This window comes from Canis lupus, chromosome 8 (assembly GCF_011100685.1).
Source record: "Canis lupus familiaris isolate Mischka breed German Shepherd chromosome 8, alternate assembly UU_Cfam_GSD_1.0, whole genome shotgun sequence".
In the NCBI taxonomy this organism is placed as follows: Eukaryota; Metazoa; Chordata; class Mammalia; order Carnivora; family Canidae; genus Canis; species Canis lupus.
The window spans coordinates 56,904,128-56,930,604 of record NC_049229.1 but is presented as its reverse complement, the minus strand read 5'-3'; the positions used below and the strand labels follow the sequence as shown (position 1 = coordinate 56,930,604).

At 38.1% G+C, this 26,477-nt stretch overlaps 1 long non-coding RNA gene across 3 annotated transcripts; it reads left to right on the top strand.

Moving 5' to 3' along the window:
- Positions 1-228: 228 nt before the first annotated feature.
- LOC111097128 lies at positions 229-25,889 on the top strand. 3 transcript variants are annotated; one of them, XR_005363639.1, is made up of 5 exons: positions 229-464; positions 14,878-14,947; positions 15,765-15,958; positions 16,538-16,612; positions 25,151-25,889. It is a non-coding gene; the product is annotated as an uncharacterized LOC111097128 (long non-coding RNA). The 3 variants fall into 3 exon arrangements; XR_005363640.1 differs by lacking the exon at positions 25,151-25,889 and adding an exon at positions 17,673-19,158; XR_005363641.1 differs by lacking the exon at positions 25,151-25,889 and adding an exon at positions 16,721-17,665.
- The last annotated feature ends 588 nt before the right edge of the window (positions 25,890-26,477 follow it).

Below are 26,477 nucleotides of genomic sequence, written 5' to 3'. Positions count from 1 at the left end.
GCGGGCGCCTCAGAGCGAGCAGCTCGCACGCTCCACCCACACAGGCCGAGACGCCGGAAGGAAACCGGAAGGCTCCCTGGGAAGCCGCTCCAAGAAGCGGGAAACCTCGCGAGAGCGCGGAAGCCTCGCGACATCTCGGAAGCCTCGCGACACGTCGGAGGGGCGAGGGCGACTCTTCCCTGGCACTTAAAGATGGCGGCCCCCCCCCCCCCCCCCCCCGCCCAGGTAGAGCAGGAGCCGCTGAGAGGAATCTGGGTGGGCTTTGGGCAGCCGTGGTCGTGGGCAGGATGCGTGGTTCCCGGAGGGCCTCGCGGGATGATCCAGGTCTCGCCAGGACTGGTCTGCGGTCACCGAGCGCACGCGGCACGGAACTCCATTTTTGCTTCTAAAACTACCTGAAACCTACTTTACCTGACGAAGAAAGTAGTCTCCTGAGGAAATAAGCCTGCGTCTTAGGATCACAGGTTAGTTACCCATCAGCGCAAAAAGGTCACTTTTGAAACAACGACTTTTTAAAAAGGCTTGTGACAGAGAGCCTCCCGTCCGCGTCCGCGTCCGCGTCCGGCAGGGGATCACAAACCTTGTTCAGGCCCAGTAGGTTCCCCTGACCTTCCGGTGGAAGATGCACCTGAAGCTGCTTGTGTCCGGATTCCAAGCCCTCAGCCGTACCTGTGTGGAGACCGAGAAAAATCAAGGCCATCCCACCTCAAGCTTAGCGTTAGCACAAGTACAGCCATCTTAGGCCCCTGGGAACAAGAGCTGAACCATAAGGAAAAACTGCAGAATGTCCTCGGCAGGGAATCCCACATCAGAAGGACAGAGCCCACACCCCTGGTAGAAAGTCCCATATTGGAATGAGAACAGAGCTCAACGCCCTTGAAAGCCCCACATCAGAATATAAACAGAACTTGAGGAATTCCTCCCCCCACCTTCTGGAGGTCCCCTAGACCAGCCCTTAAAACTAAGCTGAAACCCACCTCGATGTCCAAGTCCCTGCACCGCTGTGTCGGGTATACTTGGACCCACACTCGAGCTTGTAAATAAACCCTCGTGTGTTGTGTTTGCATCGGCGTCGGCTCCTTGGGGGTTTCTCGGATTCGCAATCTTGGGCGCGACATATGGGGGTTTGTCCCGGATCCGAGAGACCTCCAGGACCCCATCCAGAGGGTTTTATGCGTGGTGAGTGCACTCAACTTTTTCCACCTTTTGCACGCATATTCTCTGAGAGCTCTATACTGTACTTTTACCTGTAGGAATTCCAATATGTGTTGGGTCGGCATTGGCTTAGGCGGATGCACTGGTGGGCCGTGGACCGGGGGTCTTGAGGAGACGTCCCTTGCCCCCACCTGGAGGATGCGGTCCTCGTCTGTAAGGAGGACTGAGGTCCTCATCTGTAAGGGGGACGGGGGTCCTCGTCTATAAGGAGGGCCGGCTGCCAGCCCTTCAGATTACTTTCTGTTTTGTCTCTGCTGCAGCATGGGAACGTTTGTCAGTGTTACTATGTCCTTGTTAACTGTTTGTGCATTTGTTGTGTTACTGTGTCTTTGTTAACTGTCATAACTGTTTACATAAGGAGAGGGAAATTTCAAACTTACTGCATGTCAGAATGGCCAACCTTTGGCGTGGGATGGCCCCGAGAAGGAACTTTCCACCTACCTACTACAGGTTAAGGCCGTGATCTTCAGGGACAAAACGGACGGCCACCCTGACCAGGTGCTCTACATCCTGGTCTCACAGGACATGATCAAGAATTCTCCTCCTTAGCTAAAACCATTTTTACCCCCCAAAGTGCACAACTCGGCTGAAGGTAAGGAGAGACTCCGGGTCCACCTCTAGACTCTAATGGCAGGTCTCCAGGCTGCCGTGCGCAAGCCTACCAATCTGGCCTAGGTATGGTTATGTAAGACAGGGTAAGGATGAGAGTCCAGCAGCCTTCTTAGAGAGAGAATACTAGGAAAGAAGAGCTTGCAGGACTTATAGTAGCAGAAAGAGTCTATAATAATAAAGTCCGGAAGAGCAACAAACCAAACTAAGTGACCGGCAGACCTGAAACCCGGCCAAGATCCTGCTGGCCACAACCATGGATGACCCACAGGAAAGACGGAGGCACCTCAAGAAGGTGGCTTCAGGGACAGGTAAGGAGGATGGCCCTGGTCCCAGTCAAGAGCGCCCTAAGCTAAAAAAAAAAAACCCAATGTGCTTATTGCAAAGAAGAGGACCACTGGATGAAAGACTGTCTTAACAAAAGACCCAAGGCCCCTGCCAAGATCTTGGAGGTGGAGGACCTGGACGACTAGGGGAGTCGGGGTTCGTCACCCCTCCCAGAGCCCAGGGTAACTCTCAGAGTGGAGGGGAAACCTGTTGAATTCCTAGTGTACACTGGGGCACAACATTTGGTTTTATTACAACCTCAAGGGAAATTGGCAAACAAGACTTCATGGGTGCAAGGGACCATGGGCACAAAACAGTACTCATGGACTACCCGGAGAACTGTGGATCTCGGTATGGGTCAGGTATCCCACTCCTTCATGGTCATCCCTGAGTGTCCCTACTCATTGTTAGGTTGGGATTTGCTCACCAAGATGGGAGCACAAATTTGCTTCCACCCCGAAGGGGCAAAAATCCTAAACAAGGAGGGGCACCCTATTCAGGTGCTTGTCCTGAGTTTAGAAGACAAATATCAGTCTCCACCAAATGCCCTCAGCCCCAGTGACTGACATTGACCGTTGGCTGTGGGAATTTCCCCAAGAGTGGGCAGAAAATGGGGGAATTGGACTGGCCGGGCACCAACTGGCCATATACATAGAACTAAAGCCGGGGGCAGACCCTGTCTGGGTCCCCCAATACCTCATGCCTCGTAGTGCTTACGGGAATCACACCCCACATGGAGACTTTTGGACTCAGCATATTGAGGCCTTATCTATTGGCATGGAACACTCCCTTGTTGCCCGTTTGGAAACCGCACTCTAACAATTACAGGCCAGTCCAGGACTTAAGGGAAGTCAACCGGTGAGTAAAGGATATGCACCCTATGGTCCCAAACCCATACACCCTCCTCTATTTAAAAGATGCCTTTTTCAGCCTGCTTTTCGCACCCAAGAGCCAAGACCTTTTTGCCTTTGAATGGATGGACCCTGAGAAAGGCATCAATGGCCAACTCATCTGGACTCGACTACCACAAGGATTCAAAAATTCACCGACCATCTTCGATGAGGCCTTACATGAAGACTTGGGTGAGTTCTGTTCCGAGCACCCTCATTTGACTTTATTACAATATGTAGATGATATCCTGTGGGCGGCGGAGGACCAGGACACATGCCTGCGAGGCACCAGGGACTTGCTCCAGACCATAGTGGCCCTAGGATACCGGGCCTCAGCTAAAAAAGCCCAGATCTGCAGAGCTCACACCTTGGGTACAAATTAAAGGATGGACAAAGATGGTTGATGGATGCATGGAAGGAAACCGTCTTAAGGATCCCACAGCCGCAAACTGTCCATGAGGTTGGACAGAGGCATTTCCCACCAAACATGAAACAGCACAGACCATGACCAAGAAACTGCTGGAAGACATCTTACAGAGGTATGGTTTTCCTGTTAAGACTGGATCAGACAACGGCCCAGGTTTCGTCTCTAAGGTGTGGCCTAAGCTGAGGGCCCTCTATGAGACTGGGCCACCCCCGGACCCCGGGCCCCCATTGATACCGGCTGGGTGACTGGGTGTATGTGCAGAGATACCAACACCAGACACTTCATCCTCACTGGAAGGGACCCTACATTGTGATCCCGACCACTCCCACCACTCTCAAGGTCGACAGGATTACTCCCTGGGTCCACTACACCCACGTCCGGCCAGTTGATCCACACGCCGTTCTCAAGGACTTTGTTCCAGAATGGAAAGGCCAACCAGACAAGGACAATCCCCTAAAGCTAAGACTGTGCCGTTCTCACTTACCCCACTAATGTTGCTTCCCCATTAGCCCTTTAAAAATATGCACCCAATTCAGCCTTGCTTTTAAAATCTTTTAAGGGTTTAAAAGATGGGAGCATCTTAACTGTAGAGAGGCTTTTGCAAGCAAGGGGCGGGGGTGGTGGTGGGAGGTTATGTGTTGCCCCAGATGAGAAGTGTTGCTTCTTTACTGACCACTCAGGAATAGTCCGGGAATCTATGGCAAAAGTCAGAAAAGGTATGGCTAGACGTAAACGGGAGGGAGAATAGCAACAAGGTTGGTTCGAATCCTGGTTTAATCATTCCCCCTGGCTCTCTGAGAGCAACCCAGACCCATGATTGGGTCCTTCCTTAGGTTCCTCTGAGAGGGGGAAAATGTGGAGACCGAGAAAAATCAAGGCCTTTCCACCTCAAGTTTAGCATTAGCACAAGTATAGCCATCTTAGGCCCCTGTGAATAAGAGCTGAACTTTACAGGAAAAACTGCAGAATGTCCTCGGCAGGGAATCCCATATCAGAAAGACAACAAAGCCCACGTGCATGGTAAGAAGTCCCATATTAGAATGAGAACAGAGCTCAATGCCCTTGAAAGCCCCATATTAGAATGTGAACAGAGCTCAGTGCCCTTGGAAGCTCCATATCAGAATGTAAACAGAATTTGAGAAATTCCTCCACCCCTTCTGAAAATCCCCTAGACCAGCCCATAAAAAACCCGGCTATAACCCACTTCGGGGTCCAAGTCCCTCCTCCACTGTGTCGGGTATACTTGGACCCAAGCTCTAGCTTGCTAATAAACCCTCGCGCACTTGCATCGGTGTCGGCTCCTTGGTGGTTTCTCAGATTTGCAATCTTGGGCACAACACCTGTTGCTGACCTCTTCCTTCTGAGACCAAAGTCAAGGTGCCAGAAGTGTTGCAGCGCAAGAGCATTGGCTCTGCTTGGTCAGTAGGTCATCCTCATGGTCCTTTTGCAGGAGCAAGCATCAGTGAGGATCTGGGCAAGTTTCTGAAGTGCAGTGAGTCCTGCAGGGCTGATAAGGAAAAGCATGTGCTTCTGCCACCTGGGTGGCTCCGGTGGAGCGTCTGCCTTCAGCTCAGGTCATGACCCCGGGGATCCTGGGATCCAGGGGATCCAGGGGATCCTGGGATCAAGGCCCACGTCGGGCTCCCTGCACAGAGCCTGCTTTTCCCTCTGCCTGTGTCTCCGCCTCTCTCTCTCTCCCTCTCTGTGTGTCTCTCGTCAATCAATAAATAAAATCTTTAAAAAAGAAAAAAAAGAAGCATGTTCTTGAAGGGCGTAGAAGAGGACCCTGAAAGAACTTTGGAAACGACATAGGAAGAGATCTGGAGGAAGTAATTCTGTACTGGCTAGCCAGGTGAAAAAGGCAATAGGGTTAGGGAAGGGTGTTTTAGAAACAAAGAATGACCAAAGCAGTGATTCAGGGGCAGGAGGGAACTAAGTGGGTTTCTGGGGTGGTGGTGGTGTCCCATGGCTGGAGGGCACAGTGGAGGTAGCAAATGGCAGGAAATGAGTATGAGAATATAGCAGGGCCCAGTAGGGGTGGTGGACTATTGGTTAGAACACTTAGGAATGGGGATGTTGGAATGAGACTTAATTGAGCATCTGGGTGGCTCAGTTGGGCCAGTACTGACTCTTGATCTCAGGGTCCTGGGATCAAGGTCCAGGTTGGGATCCTACTCCACAGGGATTTTCCTGCTCTGCTTAAGGATTCTTTATCTCTAAAAAAATAAAAATAATAATAATAAAAAGGATTCTTTATCTCCCTCTGTCCCTGGTCCATACACACACACTCTTGTGCAAGTGCGGGCACCCTCTCTCTCTCAAATAAATAAGTACATCTTAAAAAAAAAAAAAAGAGAGAGAGAGAGAGAGACTTCATTACCAAACAGCTCTGGTTTATACCAGATAAAAAACCACAAATTTGGGGCAGATATTGGTAATAACTAAGGAGAAACAAGGGAATGGTTCCAGGAGTGCCGACAATGCACCCATTCTTCATACGTGTTCTCATCACATAGCCACATTTGGTTCGTGGATGTTCATTCAGTGGTTAACATTATAGCCTCTACAATACATTTTCACAAAAACATAAGTGAAGAAAGAGAAAGCATTATTTCTACCCACAAATAACCTAGTAGTGATAGGCTGATCTAGTGTTTTAAATTTCAAGGGGAAAATAAATCCAAGTGATGTAAGTAAGTTTGCAATGTTATTGAAATGATTGTCTGGGAGCACATGTTTGGCTATGTTTACATTTATGGGAATTGGGAATTGTGATGCATATTTTGCAAAGTTTGATGCTCAAGTACATTCACCATAGGCAGAACGTACTTTAAGTCATGAAACATGTTTAAAAAGACACCTTAAAAAGAGCTGCCCATTCACTAGCTTTGAGTAAACAACAATGACAAAACTTAAAAATGTGTTGCAGTAAGTATAATTGTACGAAAAATAGGGAAGAACTATATACACAGGGAGACTAGAAGTGTGTCCAATGACTATTATTTGTGAAAAGAACAAGTTTCCTAGAATAGCCATAACAGATTACCATAACTAAGTGGCTTAAAACAACATAAATTTATGTTCTCACAGTTCCGAAGGCTGGAAGTCCAGAATTAGTATATTGTCAGGGTCATGCTTCCTCTAAAGCCTCAAGGGGAGGATCCTTCCTTGCCTCTTTGTAGCTTCTGGTAGCACCAGTAATCCGTGGCATTTTCTGTCTTGCCGCTGTCATCAGTTGGCATTCTCTCTCCGTGTTCCTATTTCTTTACCACTCATATTGAATTAATGCTCACCTTAATGACCTCATTTTAACTTGATTACATTTACAAAGACCCTATTTTTGCATAAACTGATGTTCACAGCCACCGGAGGTTAGGACTTTAGCATATCTTTCTGGGGACACAATGCAACTCATAACTCATAACAAGTTACAGAAAAATCTGTAGTTTGAGCTCATTTAGGTAAAAATATGAATACATGAACATATGAATGCTTATACAGAAGCATGAGAATGCCTATAAAGAATGCTAACAGTGCTTCCACCTAAGGAATAAAGGGAAGTTTTCATATTTTTCTCTAAGTATTTCCAAAGTATTTGAATATTTTACAGTGATTATTTATTGCCAGTATATTATTCATTCTTTCAGTGTATGTTGATGAGATGCCTACTATGAGGCTTACAAAAAACTCAATCTGTCTTAAAATATACGTAGAAGAACCATTACACACCATGAAAAAATTGAAAGCATGTAGAAGTGTAAGGGTACATCAGTTAGTATCATTAAGATGTAGAATTTTCCAAAATCAAGATGTAGAAAAAATAGACATGCAAATTATATTTGGGTTATATTTACCCTATTTAGTTTTCATGTTCACTAATAAACTAAATTTTATGATGTCTTCTGTCTGTGGGCCATATGGATTTAAGGTCAGGTGATTTCATTTATTTTGATCAATAGAAGTAGTAAAATAAATTATCTGGATTGGTTGTTCTATGCATACATAATCTCTAACCTGGTCGGGATGCTTCTTATCTAAAGAAACATCTATGCAAACTCTCTATTCCAATATAGTATTATATGGGCTCGATCTGCATAATTATATCAAAATACTTCACTATCCTTAGAGAGGTAAGATCTGTAGCATTAAGTTTTCTTAAGAAATTTAAACTATGATATTTTAAGATTTAACCATCTTTTACTTTTCCTTGAACTTGATAGTATAATATTTGTGCTGAGAGTATCTCAGCCCATTTTTCTTCCCATGTTCATTAGTTCTGAACTTTCTGTGCCATTTGTGGTGGTATTTGCACAAATCTGGGAGCTTGAGGCCTTGGGTTAGCCTTCAGATATGCACCATGAAAGCCATTCTTCTCTGAGGCTTTGGGAAGCTTGTGACCTGAGATTTTAGAACTTGATTTTAGAATCTTGACCTGAGATTTTATTTTATTTTATTTATTTATTTATTTATTTATTTATTTATTTATTTATTTATTTATTTATTTTTATTTATTTATTTATTTTTTTTGACCTGAGATTTTAGAACTTAAACCCAGTTTAGACCACCAGGCATCCTATACTCTGTCCATACCAGGAGGAAATCTTCCTGTTTTTCTCCTATTTCTAAAAAGCATTTCCTTCTGTTAACCTCTCCTTCTGAGACAAAGGCTTACCCTTTTCAATAAATTTAGGTATCTATGGGGAGGGGGGAACTATTAAGTAGTTTCTACTGTTTTCCTTACAGAAAATTATATGACAAGCAAGTACTAACAAGTTGGCTTTCCGGTTGTAATGAATGAGGAGAAATATGCAAAGTTTAACACAGATAAACAGTTCAAATACGAACTTGCCACTGCATTATTCAGGAATGTTATGATAAAAGTTCAACATTTGCCAACAAAGCATTTGTAAACACAGAAAAGAGCAAACAGTTCCTACTTTGGAAATATCTGTGTTTGCTGTAGAGACTGTTTCTCATTCCGATCGTGAGATGTAAGCAGAATAAAATATATATGTTTCAAAACTATGCTTTTAACTAAACTATTAAAGATGGATTGAATAAATGGTGGTTAAGTAATTCCTCTATAATTAAGTCAACAGACCAATTTTCTTTCTCAGAATGTGAGCTCTGAAAAATGTACTCATACATTTGAACACATTCTGTTTAAAATTGAGCTAGAACATAGTCAAATTCTATTTTACCTGATTTACATGAACAAGGAATTGTGGACATATGTAAAAAATATGTTTGCCTAATATGTAACTTCAAACCACAAGGGAAAATATATATTGAAGTGCATTTCGGGTTTTACTTAAGTTGCTAAAGCTTATATGTAAAGAACAGAAATGAAAAATGTTTCCTTCCTGTTTCATAGCAAAATAATGGACTTCATTTAAATATGGCCACCCATTGGTGAGCCTGAGCCACCTGAATTACAGAGCGCTTACAGATAGCCTAGAGTACCTTCTCCCTTCGGAATTCAGTTATGTTCTGCTGACATACCTGACCATCTTCGCTAGAGGTTTAACAATAAAAATAAGTATTGACAGTTTTTAAGTTGGTTTCTGTTTTGTTTATTGACTGCCGAAATTGTGGTCAGTGCTTTTGTTGTTCTTTGTTTTAATCTGTTGTCTCACCTTGTTCCCTTTCACCTTTCATGCCTCAGTTCCTTACCTGTCAGGAGGAAAATAAGGTACAGATACAACACATCCATGTAAACATAGTACATTATGGGAATAAATGGTTTTGTAACATTTTCCAAAAGCCCCATATATAAAATAGGTTTCTCACCAGTGTTCCACTAAACATTTCGCTTTTCCCAGTGATTTATACCATGTAACATGATGATATGTATTCATTCATTCAGTTATTTATTTGCTAATTCATTCAATGGCCATTTTTGAGTGTTTATTATAGGGTAGATATGGTGCTGAACACTGAATATTTCACTGTGAACCAAATAGAAGCAGTCTAGTTTTTTGTTTTTTTTTTTTTTTTTTCCCATGGAATTGACTCTAGTTTGTAGCAGTTGAAGGGAGGGGAGGCAGTTGGCATATACAAAGGGATGTAAAGGAAACAGAAGTTCTATTTAAACCACTGGTCCTGAACCCAAATTCATGTCCTAGGCAGATGAAGCAGCATTTTGCAAGGCAGTAGGTATTTGACTGTTTTTATTGTCATTTACCTTGTTTCAGGACTCTGTAAAAGACTGCTCAATGTATCACAACAAAAATATATGTTCTTAAGTTCTGTAGTTTGCTAGTTTGAGACCTGTGATGTAAGCCAGTGCCAACGATTTTCTTTTACCTTCTATTGTGAGCTGTATTCCAAGTTGATTAAAGATAAGGTGGCAACTGGGTCACATTTGAAGTTTTGTTTTTACAATAAGTGTAATTGATAGGAGCCTGCATGCCATTTTTATTCAACCATTACTTCTACTAAACAATATGACTTCAAATTTTTTTCTTTTTCCTCTTATGTAATAGGTAAAGATTTCTTTCCATAACTGTTCTTTTTGGTGACTCACATTGATATGTGAATGTGAACGTTCTTCCCAATTTCTATTGGATATCATGCAAGCAAGAGTGTTTATATCCTCTTTATATCCTAATAATGTATGCTATAATAACCATGAACATATTTTTGATCTTTGAATTTTAATTATGTCAGTGATACTTACTTTGATGTGAATGTGTTTTTCTCAAAAAGATCAAGGTTTAGAATATGTAGTCAATTTAGTAAAATAGCCTTTTCATCATTTTTTATTACTTACTGAGTTTCTACAGTATTCAAGGGACTTCAACTAATACTTAAAACTCAGGTGGTATGCAGTGATTAAACAGTATTTTGGAAGCAGCCTTATACATTTAATTTTGCTCATGGCTTTCTGCTTAGTTATATGATGTTACTGAAACAGCCTCTGCATGCTGATGTCTTTAACATCATCCATTCATTAGTTCATTAAACCCACATTTACTGAGAATCTACAACAGGCAGAGTACTACACGAGTTTCTGGGGATATACAAATGAAGACCATTTGGGCTTTTTCAAGGAGAGGAGTTCTATTTTGAGATAACCATTATAGTCCAGTATGATGTACATATTATTAAGTCCTGTGAAAATGCAGAGTTGGAAGTGTTTAATTTAGTTTGGGTCAGGGTTAGAAAGAGACAATTTGCTTGGGAAGGAATAGGTTGAATCTTCAAATGTAAGTAAAATATTATCAGACAAAAGGAGCAGTTACTCTGTGATGATTAACTGGACTAGAGAATATGAAGACATCCAAACAAGAGGACAACATATAATTATTTACATTGCATAAAAATTAGAGAATACATGTCAGTTTGCATATCACCAACATCAGTATAATTAAGCATTTATTGGTGTTTATTTTTGTAGATCACTGAGTTAGTTTGTTGTGACATAAAGTTCTATGGCCCAGACTATATGCTTGGGGAGTTTATAGGATGAGTAAAGCTAGTGCTTCATATTAGAAAGATAAATGTTGATGTTAGCATATTATAATGATCTTACAGAGGCATAATATAATGAGCTGATTATATTACTTATATGCAAATTTAAATATGTATTTATCTGTGAAAACTGTTTTGTATTAAAATAGAGGAATTGGAAATTTTCTATACTTTTTAAATTATATTTGTTAAAAATAATATGGTATTTGCAAACATTGTTATCTTTGATATATACTTTCCATCTGTGATAAATTGGCTGGTTTGTTCTCAAATATATACATGTTACTTAATTAGACTTTATAGGGCCTATTACGAGTTAGATACTGTAAATGCAAAGATTAATGAAGTGTTTATATTTAGAGGCTTACAATCTAGTGAAAAGAGTGAAAATCTTGACTTTTACATGTCATAGGAAGTGTAGCAGAGGGAGCATGTGGTATTGTATGGTGAGGGGCAGCAATTAATGCCCAAAAAAGCCTGGATGGGCTTCAGAAAATGGAGTCATTTGATCTGATATTGAAATATGAGTAGGAAGTTACCAAGAAAATTCCAGGCACAGCAGGTGTAAAGATGGGGATAAGGACACTAATTTTGATATCTGCTTGTAGTTTGGTACTGCTAAAATACAGGCTATGGTGTATAATTATAGCAGAAATGTAACATGGGGTTCAACATACATTATGGAGACCTTTGTAGCATGCAAATTTTTATGAATAACATCTGTAAAATGTTACTATGGTAAAGATAATATGACCTTTCAATCTGTGCTTCCTTGGTTTTAATTACTTTTAATTACTTAAATTTTAATGGCCATATTTTTTTCAGAATTGACAAATAAATTTGAGAATAAAAAATATTGACAATAAAATAAAGCTGAGAAATAAAATTTCCATTTTAAATAACAATGCTTATTGTAAATAATGTGCTTTATTTCTTTACATTGGAGAAAACCTTTTGTACATATACCTCATTGTAATTCTTCACCTTCTTCCCTAATTTTATGCTCTTTGAGACTTACATAGTATGGGGACCCCATGTAAACTTACCATGGATTTATACTGCCTTTTAGTATTTTTATTCTCCAATAAATACTTAATGTAACATGAACAGTTGGACCTTGAGACCTCTGGGCTTGGTTGGCCATGGCTACTGTAGCAGTGAACCTGCAAATTCATTTCAGGAAGAGACTCTTTTCATAACCCCAAACCTAGTGAAATGGAACCATAAGTGTTACGATCACATTTGGCAAAAGCCAATAAAATGTAATCAGTAAATTTTCACATTTGAACAAAATGGTGTCTTTGTACTACTACTGTCTTACATATATTCCTTTCAGTGAATTTTAATACCTGGAGCTCTGACAGAGAACAGGCATCAAAACTATTATAAACTGCTTCCAAAATTACATGCATATTAAGAATATCTGCTTGTACTTCCATCATAGTACACTGACACACAAACAGATATGCTATTTTTGTAAATGTGTAAACATGCATTTTCATGATGTGATAGTTAATAAAATTACACATTATTTTAAAGAATTGTTGATTTCAGTATGTTTTTACCATCATTCACTTTTTATATTAAACATATCTTTACATTATGATTATTTGATGTGAGATAGACCATGGCATAGTTTTGACATTAAAAAGACAATTTCACAACTTTGAAAATGGCAATTTTAAATTGCTTTTATTTGTTGAAAGGATTAGTGATACTCATGTAAATCCTTTATTTGAAAATGTCATTTGATGTGTCAGGACTAGAACAAATTTGATTTTTCTAAGAAACACTGTATATAGCACAGAAAGGGGTTTTTTTCTTTCTTTTTTTTACAAAAAGGTGTTTCTAAATATCTCTTTGAACTTAATGAAATACTGCTAAAAAATTAAGTAAAGTGCTTATGTGATGGAGAATATGGTGATTTGCTCCCCATACCTTGTTCCCCATTCTGAAATGCTTTGCAAAGCAAAATAGAGGGCCACATATTTACCTTTTTTGCATTTCCACCACAACTCAGCATCAAAATCAAAGCTTACCTTCTTTCTTGTGTCTGCATCTTCAGAAGGACCCTAACTACAGTTACTGTAAAATCTAGAACAAAACTTCTTCCAACATTATACAATTGAAAATGTACTGTAAATACAGGTTTCTTGTGACTTAGAAATTAAAATGACTTATTAAAGTCCTTTTGGAAAAATAGATCTTAAAAATCAATCTTAGTACAGATATCAAGTTCAAAATAAGGCTACTTGGTCCATTTTTACCTTCTACAGCCGCTCATTCTTTTTGGTCATTCCATTTCCTTCATCATCAGGATCTACTACATATAGGAAGCAAATGATAGTCTTAATTTTTTTTTTCTTTCTACAAAATGCCAACTTTCCTTATAGGACTATAGTGTTAGCTTTGGGATAAGCTTCATCCAACTAGAGTCTTAGAGATATTGGAGAGAACTCAGCTTTGAGTAAGAATTTGCTGAGTGAGTATGTATAAACCCAGCTGCATAAGCTGCAGCGGTTGACTTAGAAGAGCCCAGGCTTCTGTGAGCAAATAAACAGTGACTTCAGGATGTGATCTAGTAAGTGCTGTTCCAGAAATGTGACAAATTAGGTCAGAACAATCAAGGTGGGTGTTGCACTCTCACGGCCAGTCTTAGAATAATGCAAAGAGCTTTTGAATGAGTCAAATGAAAAGATGAAATTCTGTACTGGTTCCTAGTTTGTGACAAGAACTTCCTATTGCATAGCATCCTCGTTTATTTAGAAAGCACAGAAATCCTATTCTCTATTACCTTCTGACTTCTGATTCTAATGGGCCATATGGTTCCCGAATCTTCTGTAAGTAACTTAATGCTTTGTGTAATTAAGAGGGCATATGCTTCCTGTACAAAATCACTGTTAGATCTCTGCCTGGCAGAAACCAGCATGGACCAGGTTGTGATATCAGCTTTTATCTGCTGCCAGTAAACTTTAAAATTGCTTAATAAAATTCAAAGAAAATGATGATACGTCTTACAGTTTTCAAGATAACCACATGCTTTATTCTCGTTTATCCTGAGACTCAGGGCTCAAGAGAACTTAGCACCTTGTCACTCCCCATAACCCTCTCCACACCAGCAGGCTCTTATGACAATTTGACCAGATATCAGGCAAAGTTAAAATTCTCTTTAGATTCTTTTTATTCTTTCTGAAATTTATGTACTCTCTAGCATCATTCCAGCTCACTGATTTTTAAACATCTTACAGAGAACCTTTTTTTTTTTCTCTCTCTCTCTATTAACCTCATCTCTGCAAAGCAAGAACTGCAGGTGTATGGTCAAACAAATGTGAGTCATCTGTATAATTTTATACATGAAAGGGACAAAAAGGCATATCACTTTTTGTTTCACATTCTGAGAATTGACTGTCTTTTAACTCAAAATAGCTATAGAATTAAGTCCTTTATCTTGAGTCCTTATTCTGCTTCAAGTTGCTTGAAGGTTGGTCTAATTCCTTTCCTTTGTTCTGCTGAAACAGATTTTAGAACTATCAGAAATTACCAATTTTTACTAAAGCAATAATTGTTAGAGACCCTGGCTAGGAGTCATATTGTGGGTGTTCTGTACATATCAGAACCACGCTTGAGGCAGTAGGAATTTTGAAACTTAAAAACTAGTATGAAAACAAAGTGATGTATCTGTTCAGTTGGGGCATGTGTTAGATTGCAGTAATGACTGTAAGTATTCTGCACCCATGCTCGTATCGATGGCTTTGGTGTGTGACTTTATAATAACCTCCCACTGTGACTCAGGAGAACTTCACCTTTTTGCTCTGGCATTAGCCATGTAACTTGCTTTGGTCCACTGAAGGAGGTAGAAGTAACTATGTGCCATTCTTAGCCTAGGCTGCAAGACTTCTCATGTTTCTTAACTGAGTATTTGTGCTTCTGCCATAGGCAGAGAAGGACGTTCCTGGCCATTTATAACTCTGTAGAAAGAGAACGGTGGAGCAGAGCCAACCCACAGGTAAATGAAGAACTCACTGGAGATGAGCTGAACTTTATAGATGCATAACAGATACTAGTTTATTGTTGTATGCTACTGACACTTAAGGCAACTTGTTTTGCAGCAAAAGAACTGTCTGCATTTGATGTGTGTCAGGCATAAATCCTCTGCCAGAGGGGGCTACTGATTTTTAAAGATTGTTGTAGAAATCTACAACAGAGAATTTGGTAATTAGTATATGGTTTTCTAGAAATAACATTTTAATGGATGAAATTAATAATGTTTATGATAGATCATTGGCTCTGCCCCCATAATTATTTGGGTCAGACCACTCAGATATTCCAGCTAGCTCAGCATGTAAATAGCTTTAATCAGGTCTAGAGATTCATTGGTTCAATGTTCTCCCTACTTCATGCAGGAATACGTTTTTTGACCTGACTGTAGAATTGACTGAATTACCCCCCGCCTCTCCCCACCAAAAGAAAAGGTTGAATATAAAAAATTATCATGTGACTCATTTTGTGCTTGTTTTGCCTATTTGGCCAATTATTCTAAGATTTGATTTCATTGTGAAATTTGGAGATAATCACTACCGCTTTGCACTGAATGCTTCTGGCTTTTCATCTTCCGTAGGACTTTATAATTCTGATGTTCATGGTTAGTAAGCGGTGAAAGTCACTTCTTGACTGAGCATTCAGTTGCTGCTACACAACCTTCTAGGACTCTTTCCCTTTACTCTCTGTGATGGCCCTTGGCAATGTTTCTTTTATTTATTTATTTATTTATTTATTTATTTTATTTTATTTTATTTTCTTCTTTTTTAATTTTTTTATGATAGGCACACAGTGAGAGAGAGAGGCAGAGACACAGGCAGAGGGAGAAGCAGGCTCTATGCACCGGGAGCCCGACGTGGGATTCGATCCCGGGTCTCCAGGATCGCGCCCTGGGCCAAAGGCAGGCGCTAAACCGCTGCGCCACCCAGGGATCCCGCAATGTTTCTTTTAGTTGCTGTCTCTCCGTCTAGGTCTCCAAGTAAGAACTACGATCATAAGGTCACAGCCCTTAGTCAACCTCCAGGGGACATAAGCCTTTGTTATTTTAGCCCCTGAGATTTAGGCTTTTCCTATTCTTTTTCTGTTTCTTCTTCTAACTCAGGTATAGCCTGGGCTCATGTACTTTTTGATAACGAGGCTATGGGGAAGAGGAGATATAGTGCTCACCTGCCTCTAATCACCTCATGTGAATGACAGTAATGAAAGTTGACAGTTACTGAATGGATAATTTGGCAAAAGTGAGGTTGATATATTTCTATATCAGTGACTCAAATTAGCTCCCTCTGCCCACTTGAAAATATGTATTGAATCTTTTCTGACCTGAGAATTAGCTGATGGGGCTCTAATTCTTTCTCAGTCAATATGTAGATTGCTTAAAATAGGATCCTGGTTTCTCATGACTGGGTTCTGCTTTGAAAGGGTGTGCGTGGGGGTATCTGGTTTAGAGGACTCCTGATGGCTTAGGAATAAGTCATATATGACATGGAAAAAATACATATTTTGGAAAGTCAAGATAGTTAAATAAACTTAGTATATTTTCATTTTCATTTTCTCTTAGTAAATACTCAGGACCAGTCCTGGCAAGAGAGTCTTTGCAGCCCAGCTGGAAACCTTCACCAGCTCCCAGGAAATGGTGAGTCTCAGGGCTGCTGAGACGGAAGATTGGAGGGTGTGCTGAACATGTGAATTATGCATTTCAATATGTGTTTCAAGTGGGTGATCTTGTTTTATCTTCCCACAGTGCTCTGCTTTAAGTATGATTCTTCCTATGTAAGATTCTTCATAAGCAGTTGAAGATTAGGTTAAGTCAATTGGCCAAGACCACACGCAGATGGAGAAAAAAATAGCAGCACTTTGACTTCAACTCATTCCTTTTCCTCCAAGTGTCGTGCGTTCTGCTATAAGCTGCCTTCTTCCATCCCCACCAGGGCTCTTTCTTAAAACACATATTCTTAGTTGTCTTTCAGTGTCCCTGGGACTTCTTCCTGGGTGACCATGCACAGGTAATCTACAGTATGCAGTCGTGTCTCCCTGAAGACATGCAGTTCCTTTTCTCACCCATCCCATTGGTCTACTTATTTTTCAATTTCTTTTCTTGCCACCTTTCCCTTTTTTTTTTACTCTTTTCTCTTTTCTCTATACTTTCTCCATTTAGTACTATTTCTTTAGAGATTTAGTGAAAGTAAAACGAGTCAGGACTAGATCATTGGGTAAGTAAGTGAGGGCAGAAAGCTGAAATATTTTAGTTTTTCTTTTCTTTCTCACCGACCAAAATGAACATGATTGATTGTAGTTTTGCAGTGTTTCTGAAAGCCAAGTGGTTAAAAATCTGATAAATGTACTATCCTAAAATGTTATTTAAAAAGAGTAAAGCTTATGTCTTATTTCTTTATATAAATCTCCCAGTTGTGAGTAAAAGAAGTGAACAAAAAGAAATGGATTAGCCTAGTCTCACATACCAAGAAACCAAGTAGAATTATACACTATTTCTCACTCTGAATATGCATAGAAATATAAACATTTCAAGCTATGGGTATTTGGGGGAAGTTTGTGTTTACATAAACTTTATATTAAACTTTAGGCCTCAACAAATATTGTCAGAAGATATTCTCATATCCCTTAGTATTTCTTTCGAAGGAAAAAAATCACAATATCATTAAACTGATTTGAATATGTGTCATGCAATTTAATAGGAAGTTCTAGATTTGATTTGATTGGAGCCTCAACAATGTCTGCAAGGATCAAAGTGAGATTGTTTTGGCCTGTTTTCTTCTTTCTGCTTTGACGTCTGTCCTGTTTCAAGTTGACTGCCAGAGTTCCAGGAATTTCTCAGGCATGGCAACATGCTGCAGCACAGGAGACTGATCTGCTTGGACTTATTTTTTTTGGTGAGGCAACCTTTTCCAGGAGCAGTGTCTGCAGAAACCCTAAGACCTTATTGGCCTGTATCACATTCCATGCTCACAATTAAATAAAATAGATTGAATCTTGAGGTTGGGATGAGACCACACTCCCTGAGAGACATATAAACTGTATCTGTGTCAGTAAACAGGGAAGAAGGACAAATACCCATTGTATAGGAACATAACAATGACTACTAGAGCATTTGAATTTGTTTCCATATTAGTTTGTTTTTTTCCTGTTGTCATTCCTGCTGAAACTCATGAGTATGTGTATATATAGTATTTGTTTGCCTGAGGGGGAAAAAAGAGACGATTATTAAATTGTTAGATTCAGCAGGCTCATGGAAAGTAGCTTCTTGAACATTAGGAATGAATTTGAGAAAATGCATTTTGTTTCAAGTGGTGAAGAAAATACTGAATTACTTATATTTCATTCCTGCTAATCCTTCTTGGTTAACCACATCTTGTTTGTTTCTTCTCTCAGTATCTATGATGTTTCCATCTTTAATTTAGAGATTATACCTTGTTCTATTTTGTAGCCCACACATAGAAATATTGTCATCATTATATGTTTAACTTGTTCCCAGATTGATTAGTCACGGGTATGTATTGCCAAGTATAGTACAGTATATTATATAGAGAAAAATCATTCTGGGCAAAAAAGATGCTTATGCATATATGTGTATTGTAGTGGGGGATAGTTGTTGGTGAAGACTCAATTGCCTTCAACTGAAGAACATTCAGAAAACGCTCAAGTTGCTGCAGGAAACAATGAAAGGAAGGAAACGTTAGTCAAGGGTGAAAGGCACCATATGTCCTCCTGTACCTAGGCACGACAGGGAGTCAGCCTAATAGCTGTCTTAATGCACCCCGTTGTGTGTAGGTATCGGGGACATATGGTATATTTCACCCTTAACTGTGAATTTCCTGAAACAGCTGTAATGTTCTTTTAATGTAGTTTGTGTGGGTCGTTATATGTAAGCAGAGATGTTTAAAGCATCCCCCTTTCTCCTATTCACAGTAATCAAAGGAAATTTATATTTGGCTAATGTACACTTCTAACTATTAAACTTTTCCCATTTTGAAATGTTACCTGCCCAACCCCTACCTTTTACCTGTCTCCTATCCTCCACAAATCTATCCTTCTCTTTCCATTTCTCCATCCTGTTCCCCTTTATTCTATAGTTAGCAAAGGGCTACTATTGAGGAAAAGCAGTGAAATTTTTTCAAGCTGTTTTTAAAGTGACAGCTTGCATATCAAGACTGTTTATATGCATTTTTATTTTTAAAATAAAAATAAATCCCTGGACAGAGATGCCTACATGGCTCAGTGATTGAGCGTCTGCCTTCATCTCAGGTTGTGATCCCGGGGTCCTGGGATCAAGTCCTGCATCAGGCTCCGTGTGGGGAGCCTGCTTCTCCCTCTGCCTATATCTCTGCTTCTCTCTCTGTGTCTCTCATAAATAAATAAAAAATCTTAAAAAAATATTGGACAAAATTTAGATCTCAATTTCAAGTTTGAGATTTCAAATGTATTAGTACAAGTAGGAAGCTGTGTTCATTATCTCCTGAAGAGTCAGTTTTTTTCCTTAGGGAAATTTTATGCTTGTTCTGAATTCACACAAACAGTTCTGATCTGCAACCTGTGACTTAGAAACAGTTTAAAAGGATTCTTAGATTTAAACAATAAAACATAACTTGATTGTGAAAATGAGAAAAAAATCTTCTAATAGTCAAGTGAAGAGTAAATTATGACAAAAACCATATAAACCTACAGTAAAGGATATGGATGAAAAATGTGATTTCAGGGAAACATGTTTGATGTGAAATTAATTTGACATAGGTGTAACTGTTAAAAAGAAAGTTCACCTAAAATCAGTGAAGGTGATAATAGTTCAAATAAGACAAGAATGACACTATCTTAGAGAACAATTATTTCTTAAGGTTCACTGGAGGAAAAAAAATGAAAATTTACAACACTAAATTAGGATCCAAATAATTGCTTACTTAAATTAATAATGATTCAACATTTAAAAAGAAAATACTGATATGTCATAGACTGTAACACTTTGCCTTCATATGAGTACATTTTATTATAATTTTGAATTATAAGTGACAGAACTACCTCATTTTAAATGTAGTTACCTAACCTAAATATTTAGAGTTCTGTACCTTGAAAATAGATTTTTCACATTTTTCTTGGTTGGGGTAGTGGGTGAGATGTAGCCATCATTTCTCCTTAAAGATAAAGGAGCTGAAATTCCCACAGAAAAGTGTTAGAGCCAGTTGTTATTAACAAAACTACCTGCTCAGAGATCTTTGCTTTGGTAATAAATGGAGCTGGGTGGGGATAGATTAGGCTAAGAATTCTTCCAGACATTTCTTTGGTGAATAAAGGTTTTGATAACATGCTGTATGCCCTAACTACATCCAAATGTTTTAACATCAGTCAAATAGCTTTCCAGAAGAGTAAAATAGCATTAAAGCCAACTCTACCGCTTCGGAATTTATGATACTTAATAGCTACAAAAATGTTTATTCAATTTCTGATAAAAAGATTAACCAAGTAAAACTAAGCAAAAGAAATAGGATATGAGAGTCTACTTGAGAAAACTTGATTGACATAAGTGTTTTTAAAGGTTTGTACAAGATCTTTAAAACAAGCAAATTTCTGTATATTCTTAAGAGTAGAACCAAATTATTACCAGTATTAATTATTCAGGGTCTTTTGATCTATAACATGATATTTATTTTAAAATATTTCATAATTCTTATTTGACAATAATATACATTCTTTTTAATTAGTTCATGCAGAGATTTTTTTTTTCCAATTCGTATCAAGGTTCCTATCACTTACAAAATTGCCAGTCCTTTGTGATAAAGAACATATGTGGCAAAGTGAAATCCAGCTTTCTCATAGTTAGCTGTGCCAACTATAGGCAAATTATCTTTCTATATTCCTGATTACTTTATCTCTAGAATGGAAGAGTATTACCTAGAACAGTGCTTTTTAAAGTTTAATATGCATAAAGATCACTGAGAATCTTGTTAAAAATGCAGATTCAGACTCCATAAGTCTAGGATAGTGCCCACTTTTCTGTGTTTTTGAGATGTTCCCAGATTATGCTGGCATTAGTGGCTCACTTTGCGCAAAAGGCTCATTCTAGTTTCTCATCTTTGTAGAATCATGTGTTCTACTGGAAAATGGGACAACTCATTAGCTATAGGAGATTGGATAAGAAAATGGATGATTTTTCAAATAGTGAATTCACATTAGTGCTACGTGTCTGTCACCAAAAGGAGCAAAACAAGAAGATTGAAAAATGTAATTGAATACCACCAAGAGTACCAAAGGGAGATTAAGAATCCATTAAAAAAAAATGGTTTGGCTTGGTGTAAAGATAGTAACATGAAGCAAAGAAAAGACAAAGGTCAAGGCCATATTTAATTAATTACGGGGAAAGCCACATGTAATTAACAGCCGTGTGGGATAAATATCCATGTCTGTGTACTACTAAAGGTGAAATGGATCTGCTCAAGTGCCGGCCTATGACCACAGAAGAATGTTTAGTTACTCTTAGCTGACTAACCAATCCTTTGGCCCCATGAAACAAAGAGTATCCTTAGACCACTAATTATAATTAGTCAACTCCTTCTTCTGCACCTCCTATCCAAACTCATGATTTAGTTTTCTGACACTTATCAGCTTCTGACAATACCACACAATATATGTTTCATTTTGTTACATTAAAATGTAGTGACAGAAACTCTTGTCTTATATTACATGTCCAGATGCTTGAACAGTGCAGGGTGCAAGATATGTCTTGGGTAAATATTTGTTCAACATGCAAATGAAATAAATAAAGATATTAGTAAAGCATAACAGAATAGCCAAAGAAAAAGGGAAGATGAAGAATGTAATCTTAACACCTGAAACTAATGTAACTTTGTGTATCAACTACAAAAAAAAAAAAAGATAAAAGTTGAAATAACAGATGCTTGATATTTAAAAAAAAAAAAAAAGCAGGTAATCTTAGATGATATGAGAATCCATTCTGACTCTTCCTACCAGCTGGAGGAACCTTTGTATTGCTTTTGTATGAAAGCTTGTCTAAGGTATTCTGTCTTGAATATTTTAAGATGTCTGTATCATACAAAATTATAACAAAATTATATTAAAAATTCACAAAAACTCTAAAATTTTATGAGTAAAGTATTTCTGATATCATATTAGGTACTTAAATTATTAAAGTCCTTAACTTAATTCAACTGCAGAAAATTACTCTTGCATATTTGCAAATATGAACTGAAAAACTTATAAACTATCTTTGCTTTTTGTTTTCTCCCTTGTTCAGAGAACTCAGTAATTTTCAGATTAAATATTCTCTTCTGGGGATACAGTTGACTGTACTATAAAATAATGGCAGACTCCTACTCTATATTCTGAAAAGTATTTATTCTAAATTCTTAGAATTTTTTATTTTATTTTTTTTTTAATTTATTTTTTTTTTTATTTATGATAGTCACAGAGAGAGAGAGAGAGAGAGAGAGAGAGAGAGGCAGAGACACAGGCAGAGGGAGAAGCAGGCTCTATGCACTGGGAGCCCGACGTGGGATTCGATCCCGGGTCTCCAGGATCACGCCCTGGGCCAAAGGCAGGCGCTAAACCGCTGCGCCACCCAGGGATCCCTAAATTCTTAGAATTTTTTAAAAATATTTTATTTATTCATGAGAGACACAGAGAAAGAAACAGAGTGAGAGAGGCAGAGACATAGGCAGAGGGAGAAGCAGGCTCCAAGCAGGGAGCTCGATGTGGGACTCGATCATGGGACTCCAGGATCTCACTGTGGACCAAAGGCAGGCACTAAACCACTGAGCCACCCAGGGATCCCCTAAATTCTTAGAATTTAAGGTAGCAGTGAGAATCCAATAATGAGACCAAAAGAGTGACACTTTTTCCATGTTCTTACTTTTGAATAAATGCAACAGGAATTTTTCTTTGTGTGTGATCTGGGTATAAAGGGAAACTTGTTTGTTCACTTTACATATCTAAGAAGTATACAACTTATTAGTACATTCTGTGGTCCTTTCATGTCATGTGTAACGGAAAACAAAGGAGAGCAGAAGAAGATACTGGCAGCAGAGGTGTGGTTTATATCTATTTTCTGGTTTCATGGGAACTTTGTTAGCCTAAAGTCTTGATAAAAATTATGACGGTCAGCCTAATTGATTATTTCTTGATATTGTTTATGGGTGAATATTCTACTCTATTGATTTTGTTTTTCTTTCAATTTCCTATTCTTTAAAGTATGTACAGGAATGTCTGATCATAGCACTTCTATTCAAAGACTGTAAACAATTATATTTTATGGTGTCTATGATGATAATTTGGAACTGGATTTGCCACAGTGTGTTTAGATAATTATAGCTTCTTTTCTGCTGGGTTGTACCTTCATCCTGATTTTTTCCACTCTATTCCATATTAATATCTTTCAGTTTTAAAAAATCTAAATCAACAACAGCTATTTTTTTATTTCTCTAAATATTGCTGAAAATAGACAGTTGAGTTAATTTGGGTTAAACTGAGTTAACAGACACTTGAATCAAATTGTGAATTTTAGGGAAAATGTATTCTTATTTGTGTTTAATAATGTGGTTGAATCAGTGGGGGGAAAAGGGGACAATTGCTTATAAACAGAGGCCTATTTCCCCTCCATTAAGCTTAATTTCAAACATTTTAGGGATAATGAATCACTGTTGACCATAGGCCACTTCATCATCATTCCGTGGTCATTGTGGGTGCTTGTGGGTACCAGTTTTGTATTTCATTTAGTTGTGGGAAGAAATTGTAAGCATTATTTATAATACTGTAGGAGCCTTTTGTAAGTTGCACATGAAACTGGAAGAAAAATAATTCTTTAGAATCCTTTGGCCTACTAAAACCTAAAACTTTTTCATCATGGAAGTTAAAAAATGATCCCTTGCTTTTTGATTCTCTGTAGTAGTCAGGTGGAACAATCTGAAAAACTATTTATGAGAAACGTTAAAATATGCTTTGAGAGAACCACCATAACTATATTTTAAAATTGTTTTGCAAAGCCTTGGGCAGTTTAAAGAGCCAAGCAAACAAAAGATGCAAAATTATTTTGTTGTTCTCAAGCCTGTAACCATCAAAATAAAACAAAACTGGCTGCTTTGGGTTGATTGTAGAAATAATGCCGATGGAGTCTAATACAAGGCAGTGTTTACTAGTTAGTAGAAAGAGAAAATCATAGCATGTGGGGTCATGAGATCATACCACATGAAGCATCATGAACATGCAGATATTTTCTGATAGGAAATATTTTAACAGAGATTTAGTAATTAGAGTCAGAAGGCAAGATGAACAGAGGGGGATCACAATGGTAGTACACCCACAATAAAGTTTTTCATAGGTATATATAATTAGAGATTCAATTTTCGCACCTATTTGGAATAAATATGGTAAATTCAATGTTTAAACAAACAAGATAGAAATAATAGGGTCTGAGCAGTAGGATTTATTTTTCTTACTTGACTTTGAATAGAAATGACTGCTAATTCTAGAGTATACATAGCTTGAGGGATCTGACATAGATAGAGACTTAGATATTAAAAAATAAGGCCATATTTATCCAAAACACACAGAAACCTTCCAGATATATTGTGGTATGTATAGGTATGCATATCCATGCAAGGAAAAAATAATGAGAGGTAACAAAGTATAGAAAGTAGGCAAAGTGTTTACTTATAAAATGGGAGATGAAATGGGCCTAGGACAAAGGGGAACTTTGTTACATAATTTTAATTTTTACCAGAAGTCATGTGGTGATTTTGTATTATTTTTGGCAAATTATTAAAAAGAAAAAAGAAGATAAAATTTAGGCCTTTGAGACAAAAAGTGTAAAACTAGAAGATGATTAATGTGTCCAAGTATCCAAGTAGTTAGGGTGGCCAGAGGCAGCAAATGGAGAAGTCCAAAGTTTGAATTTCATAAACATATGTCTCCTTCAGGCCTTTGCACCTTGCTAGTCCGCCTCCTTGCACATAGTCCCATGGCTTCAGTCTCTATTCTCGCAGATGGTTACAAGACCAATTCCTTTCCTTTTTTTTTTTTTTAACTCCAATAAAATGACATTTTTGGGGGGATGGTCCATACTCCCCTCTCTTGTCTGCTATCCTTCCCTCATCTCATTACTCTGAATTAGTTTCCTTCATAGCATTTTTCATGGAATCTGATTTATTTTCAGGTATCCTTATGTTGACATGTGTTTCGAGCACTGGAGTATAAGCTCAATGATGGCAGGGCCTCCGGCTTTTCCTCTTTCTCAGCACCTACGGCGGTGCTCAGCATGGAGTGGTTGCTGAAAACATATGTATTGAAAAGAGAAAGACTCTAATAGATCCTTAAAAGATGCTGTTAGGAGCAAAAGCCAAATAAGGTGGAATCTAAAATAGAATGCTAAGCAATATAACCAACTGTTATGTTATGAAAATTAATTTGTTCCACTTACAAATAATCTTTATATTAACATATCTTTATATTATTATCTTTAACATATCTTTATATTATATGTTATATTTCATATCTCTTAGATATTTGTGCCTTTGATATTAAATGGATAATTTTAAATTAAAATTCAATGTAGAGAAAATCATAGCTTAACATTAAGTCTGGACCATCTCTTCCTAATAGAGATTTTTTTTTTTAACTTCTCCTGTAGTCCCTAATTTCTAATCATTTCTGCATATGGCTACCATAGAGGGTCTGAAGGAAGAAACATTGGCCTGGGATTGTTGTCTTGGCTCAAAAGCAACATATTGCAGAAATACATAGTACTTCTCAGTCCTAATAGTGAACTTATATTTTTCTTTTCCTTGTATTTTCTACATAATTATTTACTGGCTATTCCTATAAGCATATAACACACTGCAGATGTATGTGTCTATATCTTGTTGAGGGGGGGGATATCTTGTCTGAGTTTTATACTGGATTTTATATGCCAAATAAATATCAATATGAAATTCTGTCCAAAGTTGTTCAAAATTGCAGGCTTTACAAATTCTCTCTCCCTTAAACATTTGGTAATATAGCATTTTAGAGCAAACAAACCTGGATTTGAATATAATAATGATGAAGACAGAACTTTCCAAAACTTCACTGAAATGCAAATATTGGGGAGGATAGTTTATTTTCTACCTATGATGAAAGAAAACTTACAAGATGGTGATGTTTTATTGATTTCTCCATGCATGTTTAATCATTAACACTCCAAAAATTAATTTCATTTTGTTGTTGCTTAGTTGAATGACTGGATTTATATAGAAAGATGTTTAATATCACTTAAAAAAGCAAGTAAAATAGTGAATTTAAATTGCAAAGTGCTTCAAATAAGCATGTAAGATGTTACTATTAATGTTATAAATGCTAGATACCAAAAATAGATTTTAAAATAACCAAATATGGTAAAGAAAGAGAATGCATATTCAGGTAAATATAAATTCCTGACATTGGGGATTATCTAGGACAAAAAGTTTGTTTTAATTTGAACATCAAAAGGATTTCTCATCTGAATG